The following is a 22,406-nucleotide window of genomic DNA, read 5'->3' on the forward strand; positions in this document are numbered from 1 at the left end:
AATCATCTGAGTCAACTTCTGCTCTTAGAATCCATCCTCTTCTATGCATGTAGGAGTTCAATTTAGATCTCCTTATGTCTTATTAATAGAGAGAAACCTAAATATGAATAATGAAATAAAAAAGGGAAGAACACCTGTACCGAGACAATTGAAAAGCATGCTAGCAATCAGTAGGCTGTTTTTCAAATATACACAGATCTAGCCCAAGTCTTCTCATCACTGGATGTTTTATTCTCCATCATATATCTTTTTCCTGGGTTTCAGGAAGTTTTTCAGGTTTTCCTGAAGCTCTGTCTTACAGTCCTTTCTGCCATATTAATATTTGAAACAACTCTCCCATTGAGTTTAGCTCCTGATTGAGTTGCATCATTTTATTTTTTTCGTTTTTGAATTCACTATAAGGCACTTTAAGTTTCCAGAATAAAATGTTATAAACTTGGACTGTCTGAAGTCAACAGCAAGATTTGTGAAATCTAAGGGAAGGGAACCTGTCCCTTCAGAACACACACACACACAAAAAGACACACCTAAATCACTTCTGTATCTCTCCACCAACTAAGACACAGCCACATCTACATCTATATAGACATAAACCTACACAAGAAAGACACAAATAACATTTTTCCTATAAATACGGTTTTGACTCTAAATAAACTCTATGAAGTCCACCAGAGAATTACTATTGACTTTATTTGGGAGATGCTTAGAAGCTACAATATCTGAAAACAATGTAAAAGTCTAAGTTTATATATTTAGATGACAGACATTAAAACTGTTTACTTTGACTCATCTAGGGATAGTTCCAACTCATATTGACTCCAATGTTTACTGAGTTGAACTGCTGACAAGACTTAGAGGCAAAAGATACACAATTAATTGATTAACCTCTCTTTTTTTTTAGTAAGATGGTAAATATTAGTAACATAATCACTCATCATCTCTGATGAGCTTGTACTTCAGCCAGGATGAGCAGAGAAGGTATGTCCTTTCATCAGAGGCAAAGATAAACCCAAACAGACATGAAGACTTTTGCCATTTTGTCTGTAGTGAAGGAGAGGGGAAAAAAAAATAAAAAAAAACACAAAACCAGAGGATTTAAAATATAACCTAATCCCTAAGGATGTCTGTCATTGGAAATGGAGAGTTTTTCACCATCTTTATAGGAGCTGGTCTGTAACCCGAGACACAGAAAAGCAAACAAACCAAAAATACTCCATCATGTTTAAAAATGCCAGGGAGGGAAGTAATGCAACAGGGGCAGATTCTGTGTGTGAGAAAGGGCTCCTGGCCCCATGCTCTGAGGTGCCCCTCTGCTACGCACACTGGGGTCACGAGCATCATAGGGCCAAGACAGCAAAGGGCAGAGAACTGTGAGTGCCAAGACGAGGGGAGGCAAGAGGAAAAGGCGGAAGAGGTGGCTGAATTGGCCGCAGACAGAGAGGACAAGAGCAGGGAAACCCTGAAAGCCAACAAAATGTCGTCAGTGATGTCACAGTAGGGAAAAAAAATAACGCTTGAGTTGTCCTTGAGTAACTGTCTGCGGCATATGCAACCACATCCACCGTAACACCACAGCATAATAGTAGGGCAGGCTCCCACCTCCTCACTGACAGCAAACTCAGAACAAAGAAGCAGCTGTGCTGTGCTATCCCAGTTCTGTCAGTTGGACCTAGTTTAAAATCGGTTTAGCCATAAACATTAAAAAAAAAAACAAAAAAACTTGATGATCATGTATCTTATCAAGCTTCTTTCTAACTGAAAACAAATTCTGTATGAAAAAATGCCACAAAATGCTCATGCTCACAGGAGGTACCTGGGAGAAGAAGCTGGTGCTGTAGATGCAGAACTGTTGAAAACCACCCATAAGCCATGCAGGAGGGAAAAGCTCTGCAATTCTGTTCTCCTGTTGTAACTGCCTCTACAGCTGTGCATTGCCTGACAAACCTAGGAGGTGATGGCAATGCTTGGAGAAGTTGCCTCCAGCTTGGACTTTTGGTGAATTAAGACCTATGTTTCTGCATTTCAGAAAGAGATGGAAATTTAGACCCACACCTTAAATTTATACAGATACTGTAACTGTATAAAGTTAAGGAATTTGAACTGACCACGTGGTTGGCTGAGTATACAGTTTCCGACATAGAAGCAGCAAGACAGGTAGCCAGCTGCAATCTAGGGGAAGGATTGACACTACTGCCACAGTAAAAGTGGAAGACAGATGAGACCTAAGAATAAAGCATCAGATGTATCAGTTATTGATAAACTCCACCCCAAAGTCAAGCAGTCCTTCAGCAGGTACTAATCACTGATTTCAAACAGAAGTTGAAACGCATTTTTGTAGGAAAATTTTGCACCATCTGGGCCTAAAATTGCAGCATTTTTCTACTGAGAAGCATTTCTGCAAGGCATAACTCTCCCAGAAGCAAGGCTTATGTCTTTGTTTAGAGCTCAACTGTGGTCCCCCACCCCTTAAATAATTGTACAGTGGGATTTGGCTAATAAAAAAAAAAATTCTCACTAAAATCAAAATCACTAGATCAAAATTCTCCTCACTAAATACTGAAGAAGGGGCTAAATATTGCAGATCATCATCATACTTATGAAGAAAAATAATCTTACAGTAATTTAGTCAAGATGGACTAGATGTAAAGCACAGCCACTGTGGTGTCCAACCACACCCCATTAAGGCCTGTACGATGAGCTGGCTGTGATACACATGACACCCTAAGCCTCTGGCAACAGTGTGTGAGAGGAGCAGGGGTTCATATAGGTCTACGCTACCCTTCTGTTAACAAAACCTACCCTTACGTATCTTTGGCTCACATGTAACCATCACTTGAATCCCTGTAACTTCACCAAAACAGTTCAGGATGAAAAAGGTTCTTCACGAGTAAGTGGAGCATCCAGCTTCCATGTATGTTGAAGTTAATGCCTTGGGAGAAAATCTGACCACTTCTGTTTCTTCAGATAAAACAGTGCAGATATCAGCATGCAATTAAATGAAAAAAAGCAAAAATATGCACTATAACCACTTTTCCAGATCCATCAAGAAAACAATGATGCTTTCCTTCAGTCATTATCTTTGAGCCTTGATGAACCATTGTGATCATTTCTGGAGCTGATTAGAAGAGTCCTGGTGTTGATCTGTACAACTGAAACCAAAACGATGCCAAGGGCCCACCTGCAAGTCTGGAACTTCAACCTGAGTTCCTCAAAACAAGTTGTGCTTAAGCAATTACAGCTCTACAGCAGCCTCCAGCATGGAGCAGCAAGAACAGCCCCTGGCCTGCACTGCATTGCCAACAAAATCCCACTCAGGCTCCAACAGGCTCTCAAGGGATCCCAAGATATCTTTGGGAGTAGGGGAACATAATTCAGAGAAGCCACAAATCAGATATCTTGTATGGGCGAAAGAAACACATGGTAATTTGATTTGATAGTGGTAGTGCTCTGACAAGAAGCCAGATTGACAGACCTCAAGGTTAAAAGCTTTTGTCCACAAGAAGAGCACATCTCGACCTACCAGAAGCACCTTGGGTGCTCAGCCTCCATGTTGCACTTGTTGCTGCAGTGAGGCCACCAGTCAGTGCCCACCGTGACGGCGGCTCCTGTGTGCAGACACCTGCCAGCAAACTGCTGGGCTGGGAGCACCGGCTTGTGTCACGGGCTGCTGGCAGCACTGCATCGCCGCCTCCGAAACTGCATGTGCTAAGGGCTCCTGAGCCAATTACAAAAAACTAATGGACGGTGATTTTGTGTTTTGCCTTGTTATAAATAATAAGGTTATGTTTTCTTCATAGATCTTTTGATTTTTTTCCTTTGGGAGGCTTGTGGGTTTTAATGGCATTAATTCCTATTTGCCAACCTTGTCCTTATAAATGAGGATGTTCATTAAATTAATGTTAAGCGATGAGCACTATAATTAGAACATATTTAAAATGCAGTGCATCTAAATCAAAGACTATCCAAGATGTTCTCTTTTTTATTAAGATATAATTTGAGGGAGGCTTACTGTTTAGTTTAAAATGAGCATTTTTCAACAATCTCATCCCACTAAGGCAAAGAGCAGACCAAGGCAATACACCACAGAGTGGCTTTTTCCAGTCAACATTTTTTCATATGCTCTGTGGTATGACGTCTTTCACTACCTATTGTATCAATACTTAAGTGAGAACATGGAGTATACTGTGTATTTTTGCCACCAATAGCCATTACAAAAAAAAAAAAAAGCAAGGAAAACAAACAAAATAGTGAGCTGCAGATAACTAAGACAGTTGTGATTCTAGGAAGCAACATGTAATGTCACAACTTTGATAAGTTGCTCAGGTTACAGCAGCTACGGTTTATTTCATTTCACTAGGAGCAGAGGCTCATTGAGGACACAGTCACACACTTAAGAAGTTATCAGCCAAGGTAGAAGAAAGGACACCAGGGATGTTATAACTTCAAGCCAAGGGCCAAATCCATTCCTAGAGCATTTTTTCTGTTGTCCTGTGTGGACAATTCAACAATGCACCAAGGAAGGAGGCTATGCCTTACTGTGATCAGGGAATAACTGCTCCCACTGAGATGCCCTACTGTCACCCATCCATTATCATCTCGGTGAGGTACGGAGCTGACATTAGCTCCTTCTGCCAGACAGGGAATCAAGGCAAGGGTAATAAAGTGATTTGCTGCAGGTGATGCAGAAAATCCGTGGCACGGTTAAGCAGCAAATCCAGTTCTTCCAATTCCTACTGCTGAAAGACAACACTCTCACAAGAAGATACCAACCAGAAATAAATTTAGGCCGAAAAGGTTTCTAAATAGGGGTGGGGGTGAAAAGTGCCAGATGAGACACTTCCCCCCCTTGTTATTTTATATCAAATCAAAATTCTGTCATCTCACTGTCATATAATTTAAAATAATTAAAGGCTCAGAGATCTGACCCCGATGTTTAGTCATACAATTCCAGCTGACTGTGATGTCTGTCATCCGAATGACATCAAAGGCAATACCTTGAAAAGGTCACCTTTACCAGAGACAACATGGGGAGAATGGCTTGTGCATTTTTTTGAACAGCAACATATTACCATTTATATCCAAAATTTATCATCTCCCTGTGACATCTTGATAATCAGAGCCTGACCCTGTTCTCAGCCACACCAGGCTGTCACATAGGAGGACCATGCTAATGGAAATCAAGGGACGCCTCCAAACAGCTGGGATTAGAATCCTGATCTTACTATTCCAGTTTCTTTCCCTAATTCATACAGTAGTTATTAAGTTTGTTCTCGAGTTTCTTTGCTTAACTGTTGCCCTCTCATCTTGTCTCCTAGCCATTCCAGCCCGGGTCAAACCCTCAGCCATATGCCACATGCGGTATTTGCACTCAGCACAGGACATTTGTGGAGGCACCTGTTAGTGTGCCAAGGATTCATTGCTGGAAGCAGGGCTCTGCCAAATGCAGCCTTTTTGGCGGAGAAACTGCTCAGCTCTCTGTGATTACAGCTGTTCTGATTCTTGTCCTGCCCCTTCGCCCTACTGGATTTTCCAAAAGCATATGGGAAATAAGCCAACAGGGAAACAACAGAGAAAGAGGCAATGGTGAAAAGCACGAACTAAACAAAAACCTCAGGAGAAAACTGCAAAGCTAGAGTGTATTAAAAACAAAAGGGTGAGAAGTACATTAAACAAATAATATAAAAATAACCCGCCTCTCAAAATCATCTCCTTATTTTGCAATTTTTTCCTTGTGTAACTCAACTGAAAGAAGTGGCATTGGTCCACTAAAGAATCCGGCCATACACAGTAATAGAACTTCAATTTTTTACAGGCTACTTTGACATAAGGAAATTGCAGGGAGCCCAGAAGTGCTCATTATGACCTGGTAGCCGGGGAAGGTTACAAAGACGAACATGCTGGTTGGCAGACTGCACCATTATACAAGTGTTCAAAAGCACTGCGTTGTATCTGAGCTGCACAACAAAAGATTTTGATGAGGGCAACAAAGCTCTGTGCTTTAAGGTGTAAGATGATAGCCTGCAGGTGTGAAAAAAGAATTTATATGCACACGTGTTTTTTCTTCTGTTGCTTTCTTTCTCTCTCCACTCCGTTCTCCAGTTACCTTCTGTTCTTCACATACTGTTTTCTATTCCATCTTCAACTGATGCACCAGGTGTTGGCTAATGACCACAAAACAGATACCAACCGAGGCACTGGGCTGACTCAGCATGACAGTACCTATGCTCTCTGTTACAAAATATGACGGCAATATCATATTCAAAATACATACTTGAACAGACTGTTTTTGGCACTCTGAAGAAAAATTAAAAAATAAAGCTAGTTTTCAGGAGTGGAAGAGATCAGGAGGCATCACACTGGCTTGTTGGATATTCAGTTTTTTAGTGCCAGGGTCTCCGTGGAGCTCATGTATTGTATGGCTATGACTGCATATATAAGAACAATCTCTTTGTCTAAGGATCTTGCTGAAGTCCTCACAGTTGGACTACTCCAGTCACATCATCTTCTATCCCCGTCTCCTCAGAACAGTCAGAGAAATGGTGTTTTGATATCATCTAAAGTAGTATTTGTGCAAGTGTGTTGCCAGAAAGCTTTCAGCCAGGCTCACTGCTCAGCAGGCAGCACTTCAAGTGTACCAGCATAAATCCTTCAGTCTGTAATCCTTCCTCAGCACAATACTTTCAATGACTGAAACTCGAGGCTGGATTTCTCAAAGGGCTGATGAGAGGCTGCACACCTTCTGCCTCCCTTTCCACGCACACTCCCTCAACACCCAGGTGCAATGCACAGTCCCTTCTGCAAAATTCTCCTGTCCAGCTTGACAGCACGCAGTCCCATGGCTGACATCAAAGATGACCACATAGAATTTCTCTGTGCGACTAGCAGGCAGTCAAGAGACAGACGCAATAATCATAGTAATAGCAATGTAACAGGAAGCAACGAGGAAAATCTGAACTAGTTTTTAAATAAGCAAAAGTGGCCTGATCCAAACTCCATTACATCAGCAACAATTTTTCAATAAAATAATAGGTCAGTATTACCTAAAGCTGAAAATAACAGGCCTGCTGATCAGCAACAAAAGGAATGCCTAACAGACTGTTCTCCATAAATTTTCTCAGATGCAACCTTTCACATCTTTAAAATTTATGTTAGGCAATACAGAGGAATATATATAATATAGAGAATACAGTATGAAAAGCTGACACATACTCCTACCTGTAATAGAGAAAAAAGGCTGAAATCTCTGCAAATGTATTTTCCCTCTCAGTGAACCCAGTGAGCTTCTCTTTTTTGCTACAGACATAAATGGTAGTGAAATACAATTTTTATTAATCAAACTTGCATTCACAATCACCAAATCAGCTTCTAAAACCTTAACACAAGGACAGGCCTTCTCCACTTAAATTTGTCTTTCTAGTCCTGGTCAAGATCCTAGAGAAAAAGCTACTAAGCAGTATGAGACCTATGATTAAAGCAGTAAGAAACTTGATTCTGAATGTGTACCTGCAACATATTTCAGTTTGTTCAGGTAAAAGAGCCTAATGCTTGCCCACAAGCACCCCAGATAATAGAAACGTTCTCCTAGTCTGGAATCTCTGAAAGCACCTAAATATTTCTGGTTACTTCTGGAAGAACCAGTTGTGTCTCCTGTGTCAACACAAATTTCTTTCTAAATAGGCCCATCCTACTTGTTTATGCACATTTGAATCTCAGTTTTGTCATCTCTACATATATAAAACCAAAGCATCTGTGTCTTTGTCTCCTACACATTGACCAAGTGGTTCTTGCTGACAGCTGTGATTCAGATACTCTTCTAGGAAACACGAGAAGAAGAAAAGAACACTACAGAAGAGAAAGACAGCTGCATCTGCAACAAAACAGCCAGGTACTCTGGAGATCTGGATCCACTTTATGCATTAATATGCAGCAAGTCATTTTCATAAAATGGCATTAATATCTTATTCTGGTTCTATTTTATCAATGATAGGGACTGTTAAGGACAGACCTTCTTCTACCAGTTGCTCAAACATTTAGCACAACAGACCTCAACCACGGTTAATGCTAGATGCAAGACTGAACAATAAATAGTACACATATTGTAGGGTCTCAAAGCTATTCCCACTTTTCAGTACACGCTCCTCATTTGTGACCTACAATCACCAGAAGCCACGGACCTTTGCAGTGCAAGACTTTAAACTACACACTGCTGTGCAAGCTGAGTTCAAGCAAAACCAACTCGGCTCCCAGGAATGATGGAGCAGAAAGTAGCATGGGAAGTCATGTGAGAAAATACTTCTGAGGGAGTAAAAATGCTTGAAGTAGTTTTTTTGCCTTGGAATCTGAAGTGCTTCTGTTCTGTACAGAGAAAAGAGAGACCTATTTCAAGGACGGGTCATTTCATGCAATCATATCCAGTTCAAAGATCAGTTTACCCATTTTGCTTTGTCCAAAAGAAAAGAGCAGCTTTCCTTTCTTTAAAGAAGCATGTCACTTTGCTGGTGGTTATCAGTTTACTGCACGGAATAGCCTCACATTCACCTTGCAGGCACAATGCCTTTAAACCGGTGATCCTCACATAAAAATTTCATCTACCACAGAAAAAATTTTGCCTTCTCTATTTTGAGTCAAATGCTTGTTTGTCAGTGGTTCCCTGCCCTCTACAAGTCACTTTGGCTTCCCCACCATCTGGTTTGACCCATCAGGATCTAATACTGAGCTATTCCTTCCCTCTTCAGTTGGACACCAAACTACACCCAGCACCAATGAAACAACAAGCTCTGGTCTGCGGGATCTGGATAATAGAAGCCTCTGTCAACAGAATAACTTCTCACACCAAGTTTCTTGATGGCTGAGTTTTAAAAAACAAACGACGCAAGTACTGGAGTTACTACCTCAGTAGAATTCCCACTGAAGTCATTGAGAGCTTTGCATGAGTAACAAGTAGCAAGCTGTGTACTGGGCCTGGGGCTCACTCTGGATTTAAACTCTGTCATTTTAGTGATTATAAGTCAAAAAGCAGACTCGCACACAAAATTAGCCTTTGCCCTTTTCTCCTTCAGACTTCCCGCTTGCTACCAGACTCCGCAGGCAACTGTTGAGATAGCTACAAATCTCCTGTGTAACTGCACACAACTTCAGAACTTTTACATGAAACTAGGTGCTGGACTGACTGATCCAAACAAGCTGTTATTTACCAGCTGCAAGTAATCGAGTGAAGTACTTTCTGTAACAGATCCTAAGTGCAACAGTAAACAAAACAGTAATAGCAATGTATTCATTTTCACCTGCAAGTTGGGAACCATAGGCTAAACCCTGCACAGTGCAGAAAGGGACAGAAAAGGAAATTCAAGTGCTGCAGCAAGACAAGGCTCTAGCAAGTAGTGGAAGTGGATCTCACAGAACTGCAGAGAGCAACCTCAAGGCACTGTGCCTTGAGAATTCAGTTCAAGAGCCTGACCTGCTCCCTCTCACAGCAGCATCAAGAACAGCTTGAGAAACCGATATCACAGCATGTCCCAAGTAAGTCCTAGCCTGGAGTGGTACTTGTAAACTACCATTCCCTGCAGCTATGCTGTTGAGCGAACGCAACAAAAGCTGCTTCTCAGCTTTTCAGTCTGATAGGGCACAGCTCTGTGTACCACCGGGCACTCTTGTGTCCTGCCACAGCAACACTCAGCACTACCTGTAGGTTACTGGAAATTACAGTGCCATAGCAAGAGCAATTCTGTGGCCCTGTGTCCAGTGGGCACCTTGGAACTGTCTATGGAAAAAATGCATTTTTGCTTTATTATATGATCGAAAAAATGAGGTGATATTAGTACCCCAGCACTTCTCCTTGTACAAACAGCCCTCCTGCACAGCCAGCACAAGGGGACAGGGATCTGTTACACTAGGCACTCTATGAACAGAACAGAAAGACGGTCCTTGTCCAAGAACAGGTACCACAATATTTAAATATTTCTCATAAAACCAAATGCTAACTATATGACTAAAATAAAGAACAACAGAAATCAATGTTTTGTACTTTGAAACTGCTGCTACAAGAGGTGACTCCTCAAAGAGTTCAGACCAGCCTTTGTCTCTCTCTGCATCCTAAACCAACTCTCTGAGAATCACCATTCATTCAGCTACAAATACATCTCCCGATCCCCACTTAACATGTCATCCGTGCTATTTACCATTGCCCCATAAAAAGCTTTGAGATGCAGCCCATATGAAAGATAGTGTCAAAATATTCTTGTATTACGACTATGCACCAAAATCAGCACAAACTGTTCTCCTCAAAGCAGCACTGCAATTTAGCCTTCATTTGTTTACATTAATATGACACTTTCTGAGTGAGTACAGGTCAAAACTGCTTTAGAAAAGTGTCTATTGTTAACGAGTGTTTTTTGTTCTTCAGCCAAAACAAATCAGAATTGTTGTAAAAATGAAATATTACATACCACAGCAGTTTAGTTACTTTACAATCAGAATTTCTGTCAGCATCACACTGCTAAGTGGCCTACCTAGAAATGGTACACACCAACTGCAAATATATTTTCCAAAGCCAAAATGCCCAAATCAGCAATACTTCACTGAGGCTTCACAGATCAAGGTCTCAATCTCACAGTACAATATAATTTGTCGCGCGCTCACAGTGGAGGAGGAGAATGGGCATCCAGACATGTAGCCCTGACGCACACCAAAGCCCCACAGAGCACCTCAGTGACTTCAGTGGAAGCTTGGTCTGAGTGAAAACTGGAAAGCAACAGTCCCACCAACAGCACCCAGTATGAGACACTGAGCTCGATTTTGCCCTCAGGCTTTCCTTGCCATCCCAAGGATTCAAAGATGAAAAGCATCTCTAATAGGGATGCCACCTCACAGGCAGCTGCGTGGCCCAAAAGCTGCCTCAGGAGAGAGAAGGGGCACACTGCTGCTGTCTGCTCAGCTTTGGGCCAGGAAAAGAAGAAGGAACTGAGGCACAGCCAGGTGCTGTACTGGCCTGAAAGTGTTGCAGGGACTGGAGCAGGCCAATCTTCTTTGCTGGAGCTTCCTGGAAGAGCCCAATGTTGCCCCGAGCTACCTGAGGCAGAATGGACACAAAAAAACTGGCCTAAAAGCACAGAGACGTGAGAGTTGTGTTCAGCTGAGCCAACTGAACTAATTCCTTTCCCCTGTAATGCAGCACTGCAATGTAAAACAGTTTAAATACCACCTTGTAAAACCTATCCCTTATTTCTTGCTCTCTGTGATTCTAGGAATTAACGTTAAAATACAAGAATATAAGTATCAGGAAATAAACCATTATGTCAAAACCTTACAAATTGACTGCAGTCTTTCCATGACCCTTTCCTTTCGTTTCTTCTTACAAAAGGAATGTTACTGCAAATGTTAGTGCAACAGTGTCCTGCCACCACAGTAAAAATAGCCACGCAATATCCATGACTTACTAAAATCTGTAACACTGGCCTGTCATAAACTCACATCTGCAGTTTGGTAGATTCCTTAGCAATTTTCATTTTCTAACTTGCAGTTTAAAAGCAAAAGTTCTCAGAGCAACACAGCTCCCTTTAACTGTGACAGTATTGCTTCTCAATTGGGCAACTTGACTACAGCATGGTTCAGGTGGATGGTAGCAGCAGGTATATCGCACTCCACTGTTGGAGATACCTGTTTCACTGGTCTTCGGGTCAGCTGCCTTCTGCCTTCAGCTGAGGAGATGCAGGGACCTCTCCTTACTGAGATATGGGCAACAACAGTGCCTGGAAGGTGTCTGCTATTACTCTGGGAGGCACCTCAAGGTAACTTGCTAGCTTTGGTAAACAGCAGGAAAATCTCCAGCTAAGCAGCTCTGCCTAGTGACTGAGAGACCATCGTGGATTTAAGGGGAAGCTCCAGATAGCTGAAAATACAATTTGAAAAATATACATTAACAGACTCTTGAGCCAAATCCCTGAACCATAATGCACAGCTGTTTATAAAAACTTTGGCAAACCAAAGATGTTGGGATTATAAACAATAATTTTACATTCCTGTCTTTCTAGCAGCAAGCAAGAGACCTGGGCTTCAATTGCTCGTTGCCCTCCCTCATGAACCTCCATGCTGCCAGCCCTCTGATGTTAGCTGAGAGCAGTTTTGCAGCCTAAGAGAACTGCCTTAACAGAAAGATTAGGAGAACTGCCTGATAAACAAATCCATGATCTTTCACTGAAAAACTTGTGCTTCTCCTCTTCTCCAAACACTTTCTTCATTTGAGATACTGTGGATCACACCTTTGGCTAATGTAAAGTGGCCTGGCTGTGCTGAAGTCAGCTGTGGCAATTTAGGTCCATTAAAAACTGTCTCTCTCACTTTTTCCTTTTCACTTCTTTCATTCCCTATCACCAGTCCCCTCTGCACACACACAAACCCTTCTAGCTTTGTGTGGCTGGTTCAAAACAGGCCAGCAACTGCAACCGACAGCAAGGCTGCTCCTTGCCTTGGCAATGCCAGGCGCCCTTTGCCAAACAGCTGTCTGGTGCAGACAGGCCACACGGAGGGCCCTGATTTAACTCTGGCTGTATACAGAAAGCATGTTTACCAAATACAAATGCATCTTCCTTATTTTGGATTGTGAGCTGCGTGTATGCAAAAGCAGGAAGAAGGAAAGAGAAGGATCTGTGCACAGGACTGCAAGCACGCGTGCATATGTATTTGCTCCCTGGGCACAGTTAAAAATTTTCTGACAAATCTCGCTTTACGAAAAACTGTCATACTTATCTATGATTTTGACACCCACGTTTTCGGTAGCAAAAAGCTCTGCCTCAGGCTGATCTTTCTCGCTCTTTTCTTTTGGGGAATAATTTCCAGTTTCTATGGATAGTTTAAGAGAAATACTCCATGCTGCTTGAATCAATAATACAAGAAGAAACAGGGCTTTCTCCCAGTGCTAAAAACGAGTTTATGTAATTTCCCTGTGCATAGATAACAACATTGGCTTGGATTTCAAACTGAGTAGACCACACCTGCATTTACATGCATTTTTACATTGATAAATGTGAGTTTACAAATAATTAAGCTCTGAAGAGAGCAAATCTCTTTGAATCAGATATTTTTAAGTTTTCTGAAAGGCCGCCCAGAGATTAAATGATGTCTTTGCCTCTTTCTGTACAATCCTGTACGCCAGTTGGAGGGCTCATTTATATAGAGGAATGTATGAGTAATTTTTACTGCTAAGTTACACTGGTATGCAGTCTTCTGGAGTTAATGTCTACATGGGAGGTCCATCAGCCTATGTTTTAGTATCTCAGTTATTGAGGCTTCGTAAGTACTTTAAAATAAAACAACTGACAACCATCACAGCTGCTCTGTCCTCCAATTGAAGAAACTGTTTAGAAGACTCAGAAAACACTTTTTGTTTTCTGAAATCAGAGTACCACCTTCACAAGAAGTTGTGCACAGAGAGGATTGCACAGAAGGGAACACCACTTTGCCAACCGCCTCACTAAGTCAGCCACTCTCTGAATGACCAAACCACCGCTAATTTCTCCAGCAGCCATCATGCACCGTAACATGCAGAGACGACTATTGTTCTAGGAATGCAATCCTTGCCATATTCATTCTAACCACCTACCCACCAAATCAAGAATCCAATCACTCTGCATATCACATCCAAAGCCTATGTACTGAAAGAGCACACTGGAGATGCACGATACACATATACAACTAAACTACAGATAAATGCAAATAAACATGCTACAAGTAAACTAAACAGCAACAAAGCCCTAGGCAACATCATTGAGTTTGTACAACTATAAACGCTGTACTGAAACATGCATAAATAAAATGTCTAATACTGCACGTTTGATTTACTTCAATTGCAAAGTCCATTTCTATCACTTATTTTTTAATCTGAGGTAATAATTGTAGCACAATAATGCCTATGCAAACCAAGATTTCACTGAAAATACACATCAACATGTTACTGGTCTCGTTTTCATTCATACATACATTCTTGCATTCTTTATAACACGCAGCAGTCCTGATAGTACATTGACATTACTGTTTTTCATGCTCTATTTTGCATGGCAAATGATCTGAGCCAACTGTAACGCTCACATGGGAAAATCCAACAATGAACCAGTGGTATACCAAGAAGGCCAGAAGGAAAGGGAATGATTTTCACTTTTGCTTTTATGAAGAACCTATTATATTCAAACCATCAACAATGCTATTTAAGAATGTCATTTTGAATAAATTATTAACAGAAACCCTCAAACCACTCTTGACTGTTTCTGTAGTTCACTTGCATAACCTGCTCTTGTATCTCAACCTCATTAGCTTTCAGCATTTTAAATATACTTTTCTGAAGATTCATATCCAGTTTCATATGATCTAATTACAGATTTACCATGTTTTATTTCTATTTCAAGATGATAAATTGGCTTTATATGCACACATGTACACTTGTGGTGCTCTCTGAATAGCTTTCATGTACACTTCTCTGCAACTATGGCAGACTTACCTCAAAAATTATTAATTAGCACAGCAATATGTGATTGTTCTGCCTACCCGGTGCTCTTCATTGTCTCATTGATGAAGACATCCATCATGGAGATGGTACATCTCCTTAGATACAGCAGAGGGGACAAATATCTCAGCATAATAGATGCCAGATGTGATAGAGAACACTAACTAAAACACTAAGTAAAAACGTCAGAAAGAAATCCCCATAGTAATATATGTACTATCCAAAGGTATAAAACACACGGGTTTCCTAATTTTGCTGAGATGAATCACTGGGCTGGTATAAGATGTAGTAGTGCCCTTTGTGTCCATTATAATGAGACACAATGATTTACTCCACCTGATAAAATTCAACCGTGAATATACACATTTCAAATACTAACTTGTACTACTGGTCTCTTGGTCTGCAAAGGTATTCATTTAACTTGTAGTAAGTTGTATGATGTAAGAGGTTGATGATACTTGAATTTACTGAGAGAAACATGAGACCTGGCATAACATAACAGGTGAATCTTTCCCAATGGCTACGTGTTCCACAAACGGTAAAAAGCAAGGTTTTTCTCCCTCACAGGATAACGTAAAACAAACAAATATATTCCTGAAAAAAGAAAAAAAAAAAAAGCTCATTGATCATATATCTATTGGTGATACCCAGCTGACAGTAAATGTGACACGCTGTGGCAATGCCAGACAAATCTACTCACACGCTTAAATAACGAGTACCACACTGAACAACAAGGCTTGATCCCAGAGACCCTTTTCTCCCTCTTGACTTCAACAGAACTTTTAGTTACTAAAACAGGTCCCAAAGCTCTGCTGCTAAACAAATTCCTTCTGTGTACTGCATTAGTGTTTATCTTCCTTTATCAGCAATTTCAGAGCACATGCCTACATACCATATTAACATTTGTCCCAGTAAATTACTCAGCCTTCAGAGCAGCAACTCGTCCACAGGCATCATGCTTTGCGGAAAGGAGCCTGTTAGGCTCTGAGACAGTGCAAGGTCTCAGGGATTTGACAGGCAATTCCTAGAAAATTAATTTGCTATAAATTAATCTTATACTGTATTTTATAAAACTGTTCTTTTAAGCTCTATTTTGGGCTGAAATCTTAGAGCCTGACTCAGCGAACATCCAGCATTACTCTCATGACACCAAGGTGAACTGGAGCTTACTCATGTGAGAAGCAGTGCTTGGCTGCAGACGTGACTGCAGCAATCGGGATTTCAATTTTCCATGGAGAGAAAAGAGGTTCACAGCCATTTTAACCCAGGAACATATGCGGTGGGATTTCCAAAGCTGTTTAGCATGCAGTGGTCTAACCAAAAGTCAGGAGCAATTTCTGGTCTTGTAGCTGTTCATACAGAAACTAGAGCAATGCTTAACTCTTTTGAAAGCCATGCATATCAACTAAAGCTGAAGTTTAAACAAAATTCTGAAGTAACATACAAATCCTCCGTAAGATAAGCTGCCTAACCTAAAGCAAATTAAAAACAGCAAGAAGATGGCTTTTTTTCAGGGTTCTAGGCAAGACACCTGACATACCTAAAACTCCTTTGAATATGTGAAAGACAGAATGCATAAACTAAGTATCAGAATTTCATTTAACCAGGCATTTTAAATAGAACTATGCAGCAGTGCGTTTTCTGGGAAATACATGGCAACCCGCCCAGGATGACAGAGAGCCCGAGGGCAGCTGCAGACCTGCCTGCCAGCCAGGGCCACCACAGCCAGCATGGTCACTGCCCCCAGCACCTGCTGCTACCAGCCATTTGCTAGCTGCACCTTCAACACTTCTCTAGTTAAAATAAACCCAACGCTTTAATTCAGGTGACATGGACAGACTTTGTTTTGTTCATTCTGTCCCAATGAAGTTCCAGGCAACTCTTAAAAGTAGAAACTTCCTACTTCTCATCCCCCATTGTGCCAATTTATTATTCTTTTAAAAAAAAAATAATAATAAAACAGCTCTTTGATCGCTACCTTTTTGACATTGCTGGAAAAGGCTGTTTTGGGCAGCCAGAACAATCTTGTAACACTTTTTGTAGGCTGAGTGGGAAGCAAAAGACAAGCTTCAAAAGTGGCTATTAGGTTGCGTTCATGTGCCATAATGGCATTATTCTGGCAGTCATTCTGGCAAACATTTAAGATGTTTGTCTTGCTGCTCTTTCCTTATCTTTGCTGTGGATTTGTGTCATTTAAAAACACAAAAGGTTTAAAAGTTGAAAAAGCAAATTTGAAATCAAATATAAGCAGGAACATTCCAAATAACCTGCCTAAAATTGATTTTCTTAGGGTTCATGATGTCATTACTAGTGCATAATAATGGAGATACTAATTTCTTTTCAGTAAGAAACACATCACTCTCCAGTAATTTTTAGCCTATTTTCAAATTGCTCCAAATGCGCTAAGACCTGCTAACTTCCCATTTGTGCAACTAATTTGTTCCAAACTAACAGAGAACCCCAAAATATTTCTTAATAACACATTATTTTGAGCTGCGGAGGAGCACAGACAAGTAACGGGACCAAAAATACGCAGTAACATTCCCCGTCATTAGTAACTGAATGACGCTCTTGAGATTGCACATTGTTATGTATGTTATGTTATGCTTTGGCAAATTGCTATTTGCTTCAACTGATTCAGATGTCTGCAAATTGACAAACATTTACTGCACACAATTTATGAAGCAGATTTCCATTTACCAAAGAACTGTAAAAAACATAATCATGTTACATTTTGAGACAGGGATTAAATGTCTCCATAACCACACTGAATGGCTTTGACATTCATACACCTGGAGTCTGTGGTTCTTTCAATCTACAACACTTGATACATGCTACTGAATTTCTGCTATTCTTCTGCAAAGTCTTAGATGAAACTTTGTTTTCATTCTGACACATATTCCTGAGCAAAATTAGCATTATATTTACGCTTAACATTATGCTTTAAGATTATCATTTAAAAATTATATTGCATGTATCAAGATGCTACATTTACTGCAACTCATACATAAAAAGAGTAAGAAAATGAGAACTGGTACTAGTGGCATTCATTTCCAAAGCTACTTAAGTTGTTATATGGGAAGTAATACATTTACTCTTTCTCTCCAGGCAGGCTTTATACCATTGTACAAACCCAACATAAAGCATTGATATTGTTTCCTTGCTTGTGGCATATCAACACAAAATGAGAACTCACAGCCTTGCTCTCCTTGAAAGGGAAAACTTCACCTAAGGAGTGAAAGTTTCAAGTCCACACTGGCTGGTTTTCCCCGAGATGCTCCACAGTTCATCGAACACCAATCCTCAGGAAGGCTCTGCTGTACAGCAGGTTTACTCTGTATGCCCACCCTCATATGGTAAACGCACCAGATTTTTACACAAACACACTTGCTGATCTTCCTCAAGCCACCTACAGAAGGACTAACTCCCTCAGTAGTGCAAAAGTTTCTTTACTCTGGGGAGCCTACCTCCAACAATGATCTGAAAAGCTGCAATATAACAAGGTTTTAAACCAAAGGTTCTGGGGAATGCTCCAGCTTCTTTGTAGCCCTGTTCCATTTTCATTCTGATACATATTCCTTTGCAGAGCACTAGCAGATTTGTGAGTAGGAAACTTTCCAGGAGTTAAATTCGGCTTTGAGTACATGTTCTGCTCTCAGTAATCTCTATGGAAACTGGACATAAACATCTGTGTATGTATTGGCCACTGATGTTTAAATTTCAGTATTCCTGTTCCCCGAAGAGCTGTGGCACAAGCAAGACTCAGGACTGAATCTGTTGCGCTGCACTCAGTAGGCATTTTGCCACTGACTTCCGTGGGAATGCAAGGGGGCCAGTGCAGCTGAACCTCACTTGCTGTGAGCCGTGTTTTGCATTTAAAGTGAACGGTCCTGCTTTGAGCAGAATTTCTTAGCTCCAAGAACGCAATGAAGCACAGAATTGAAACAGAACAACAACAAAAAAATAAGCAGCAGACAGCTGTTTTAGACTGTGACCATCAGCAGTCAGATGGGCTGAAAACACAACGCATTCCTGCTCACTGCTGAATTCAGTGTAAGCACTGTTCAGAAACATGCTCCACATACCACACCTTCTTGAAATCTACTTTTCTTTATAACGTCATTTGCCGACCCTCTCTGTCCGTGAAAATGCACAAAAAATATTCTGAGCAGCGTTTGTGGCAACAACTTGGAATCAGTGAAAAACTTGCTGTTGCCGCAGCACAAAACAACTCCACTCCTTCTGCCTCCTGTTGCACCACTGCCGGCAGCAAAAGCAAACAAACAAAAATCTGTCAGCCTCTCCCTGAGGAAAGCCTCCCAGGAAAGGGCAGAGGCTTGAGGAGCTAAAAACTTCAAGGCTTGGCTTGTCGTTTCTTTAACACAAGATGTAACAACATCTCCGATTACAAGTAACATGCTGAATTGGTAACTTCCTCCTGTCCTTTACTTTTGAAGCATAAAGGAACAATTACGATTACTGCTTACTACAGCTGTTTGAGTATTTTTTCAAATAGCATTGAAGTAATCTAATTTCAGCAAGAGCAATACATTTTTAAAATGGAAAAAACTAGCAGTATTATAAAAAGTGATATAAATTGTATATCGGACCCAAGTAGTTGGAGAGTTGGTGAGCAGCCTGGCAGTTATCTTGCAGATTAGTTATACACACAGTGTAACAGCTTTATTTATATCTTCAGGCTGCTCATTCCTCTACACTCCCTCTCCTTCCCTTTTGTAAATCACAAGCACTCCTTCATAGGAGGCTGCTCAGTGCAACACCACCATGGACCCAGGCCAAGCAGCGAGTGCCTGACCTCGCAGGACCACTCCAGGGCACTTCCAGCAAAGCACACACAGCCCCAGTGTCCCAGTGCTCCGCCTGGCCTTGACTACTGCAGGCAGCTGATGCAACTCAGGAGCTGCCCTGGTTTGTGAATGGGACCAGAGCACATTGCCAGGGACAAGCTCGGTGAAACACAGGACTTTACACCATTTCCTCAGCACTGCTCTGCACATTTTAACTCCCAGCTTCTGTTGGATGTCTCACAGAACCACCCTACTAGTACCCATTTTCTTACCTGCTCCATGGATGATATAGCTTGCAAACATCACAAGTGAATTTGAAACGAACATCTGTTTTAGAGTAATACCTACAGCACCCAGCAAGGACAATGGACCACACTGAGCTTGAAAATCAAAACACTATAATCTCTTCACATTACCTGAGAATGAACTCAGATTTTTTGTCAGTTACAGTGAGCAGTGACTACGCAGGAGTGAAATACAGCTGATCAGAAACCGAGTTATGTAAGATGGGAAATCAGGTAACTTCTGCTGAGAAAAAATGAAACTAAAAACGAAATACAAGAAAAAACAAACCCACGGAAGAGTGATCAAATGACATTACTCAAGTTTATGATAGCAGCATTCTAGAAACTGCAAGCTGTACACAGACATGTTTATTCACAATAGCATATATCACAAGAGCTAGTGTTCTGACACACACTCAGAAAAATCATGGTGCCTCGTCCCTTAGCTGCTATGCTATATCACTGCCAAGCTGCAAAGTAGCACAGCATGTTCAAGATACACGTCCTGCCTTGAAGAAATAATTTTCTTAAGACACTAAATCACTGAGGAAGATTCCGTGCAATTACAATTTATCTGACTTCCACAAAGTATAATTAAATATCGCAAAGATCATTGATACATACTTCCAACAATGTGTAAGTCAATGCATGGGAAAAGAAGAGCAAAAAGGATGGCTGCAGTGGTGCCTGTACATTTCTGTATCAGAAGTAACTCAAATGGTCAGCCAGACGCACGGGAATGAAATCCAACAAACACAAACCACACTTTGATCACATCTTCCCAACAAATTCCTGGTCGTGTTCTGACTGCGTCTTCCAGAACAACTTTCATTCCCCTTCCTCTTGCAGATACAAGCTACTCATTTTCATGATTGTGTTACGTATTACATTTAAAATATTAATAAGGAGTGCAAAGGACATTTTAACCAAAGAGTTCAAATCCCCTTCTAAAGTTAATTAGATGTTACTACATCCTATAGATAAGATGGATCAGTATTACGGCCTTGGCTTAATATCAATTTGTTACTGCTACATTCTGTACTGCATGCATGAGAGTTAAACCAAACCGGACCACAGAGGGGTTAACTGATTTGACAAAAACTCAGGAGGAAATGAGGAGCAAAGCCAGTAACAAAATCTTGCAGTCCCATCTCTTTTTCCTCTTCATTAACCTGTGTGTTTAACCAGTATGTCTGAAAATATAAATGTCTTCATACTGGTGAAGTATTTAACACAGAGTTCTGACTATAATAATTTACACAGCAACTTTAAATCCAGACTACCTTTATGCTCCGTCATTCTACAAAACACAATAGATACTTGCAGCACATTAGTGTAGGCCTGTAATTTACTGTGCATTTCAGCTAGATCGGGTACATTGCAACAAGAGGTGAAAATGCTGAAGAACCAAGAAGAGCAGAAAGAAAAGTATAGCTTGCTGCCAGCCCCCTCCCCCCCCCATATGATTTTTTATTTATTTTATTATTTTTATTTTCTATTTACAGAATTTAGCATTACAAAATCCAGCCTGGTGAAATGACCATAAAGCACTCTAATGACTGCCTGTGGTCAGCTAAATGCTGAGGACATGTCTTCCAACAGTACAGCTCCTTCCAGCATGACGCTGGCCAACTGGTTCAATACGCGCTCGAAGGGCATCATGTTAGTCACTGAGTCCTCGTTACTAGTTTTATCAACGCTGTGAGCCTCTCAGTAGTGCTCAGCTTTCGTTACTTAGTCCACGAGACCTTTTAAGGCCACAGCTATAGGTATTATGAAAGGAATGGGTAAGTTTCAATGAATATATCCATGCCATTAGTAATGTGGGATAGCTTTCGATAATAATAGCATGGGAATAAAACTACAGGAAACTGTAAGTAGTGCCATGGGGTGAAATACAGCTGTGGGTGAAAAAGTGTTACCACTTCTGATACAGTTTGTAAAGTGTTAGAAGTTGAAGACAAAGTCAATGCAGAAAGCGAGGAACTTCAGAACAGCCTTTCTTTTCTGAGTAAAGCAGATTTTGAAGAAGTCAAATGCATTATTTCTCCTAATCCTTTGGAAACCCAGAGAATTGCTTAGGCAGGGCTCCTCCAAATTAATTGAATATTTTACAGACATTTCACCTTCACAGTTCTAGTATGTCTTTTGCAGGGCTCAGAAATTATTATTTTCCAAAGATGCTGTCTTAACATCCTGCTGTATTCTGAGGCTTTATCATAAAGTTCTACCTTCCCTTCCGTATTAGAATAGACTGACTAGAGAACATGAACCCTTATACATAGCAGCAAATAATTTTCCCCAGCTAACACAATACTTTGTACCTGAAAAATGCAGACAGTTTCTGAGAGGTGGTGTATGGCTTTAGGGTCACGAGACTGACTCGGTCTGACTGACGGATAGGAAACTCTCGTGCAGACCTGATGATGAAATGTTCCCCACTGCTGATGCCTGTTGAGAGCTATTAGCTTGTAGCCATGGTACACTGACACCGCACTTGTGATTAAATTCAACATAAGCCCACACTTGCAAGTGATTTAAATTTTCTTAAATACTCACACTTTGAGTTTTTAGAAAGTAAAAGCCTCTCTAACGTGGTGATCTAGCAACGATAAATCAGTCTTCTGCTAATATTCGCGATTTAATTCAAAAGGTATAAAGCCCATTTCAGAACTGAATTGTTTAAAAAATATCTAGTAAATCATAGTTGGCTTCTTAATGAGTTTAATGCAGTTAACAAATATTTGCTGGTTATGACTGGCAAGTTACTGCACACATATAAAAAGCAAAAGGGAACCATTATTGTTGAGTGGAAGATAT

At 40.8% G+C, this 22,406-nt stretch overlaps 1 protein-coding gene across 4 annotated transcripts in view; it reads right to left on the reverse strand.

The window, feature by feature from the left end:
• The window catches only part of PHF2 (PHD finger protein 2), a 104,923-nt gene that overhangs the window by 60,479 nt on the left and 22,038 nt on the right, over positions 1–22,406 (reverse strand). The window lies entirely within an intron of this gene.

This window comes from Anser brachyrhynchus (assembly GCF_964034855.1).
Source record: "Anser brachyrhynchus genome assembly, chromosome: 10".
NCBI lineage: Eukaryota > Metazoa > Chordata > Aves > Anseriformes > Anatidae > Anser > Anser brachyrhynchus.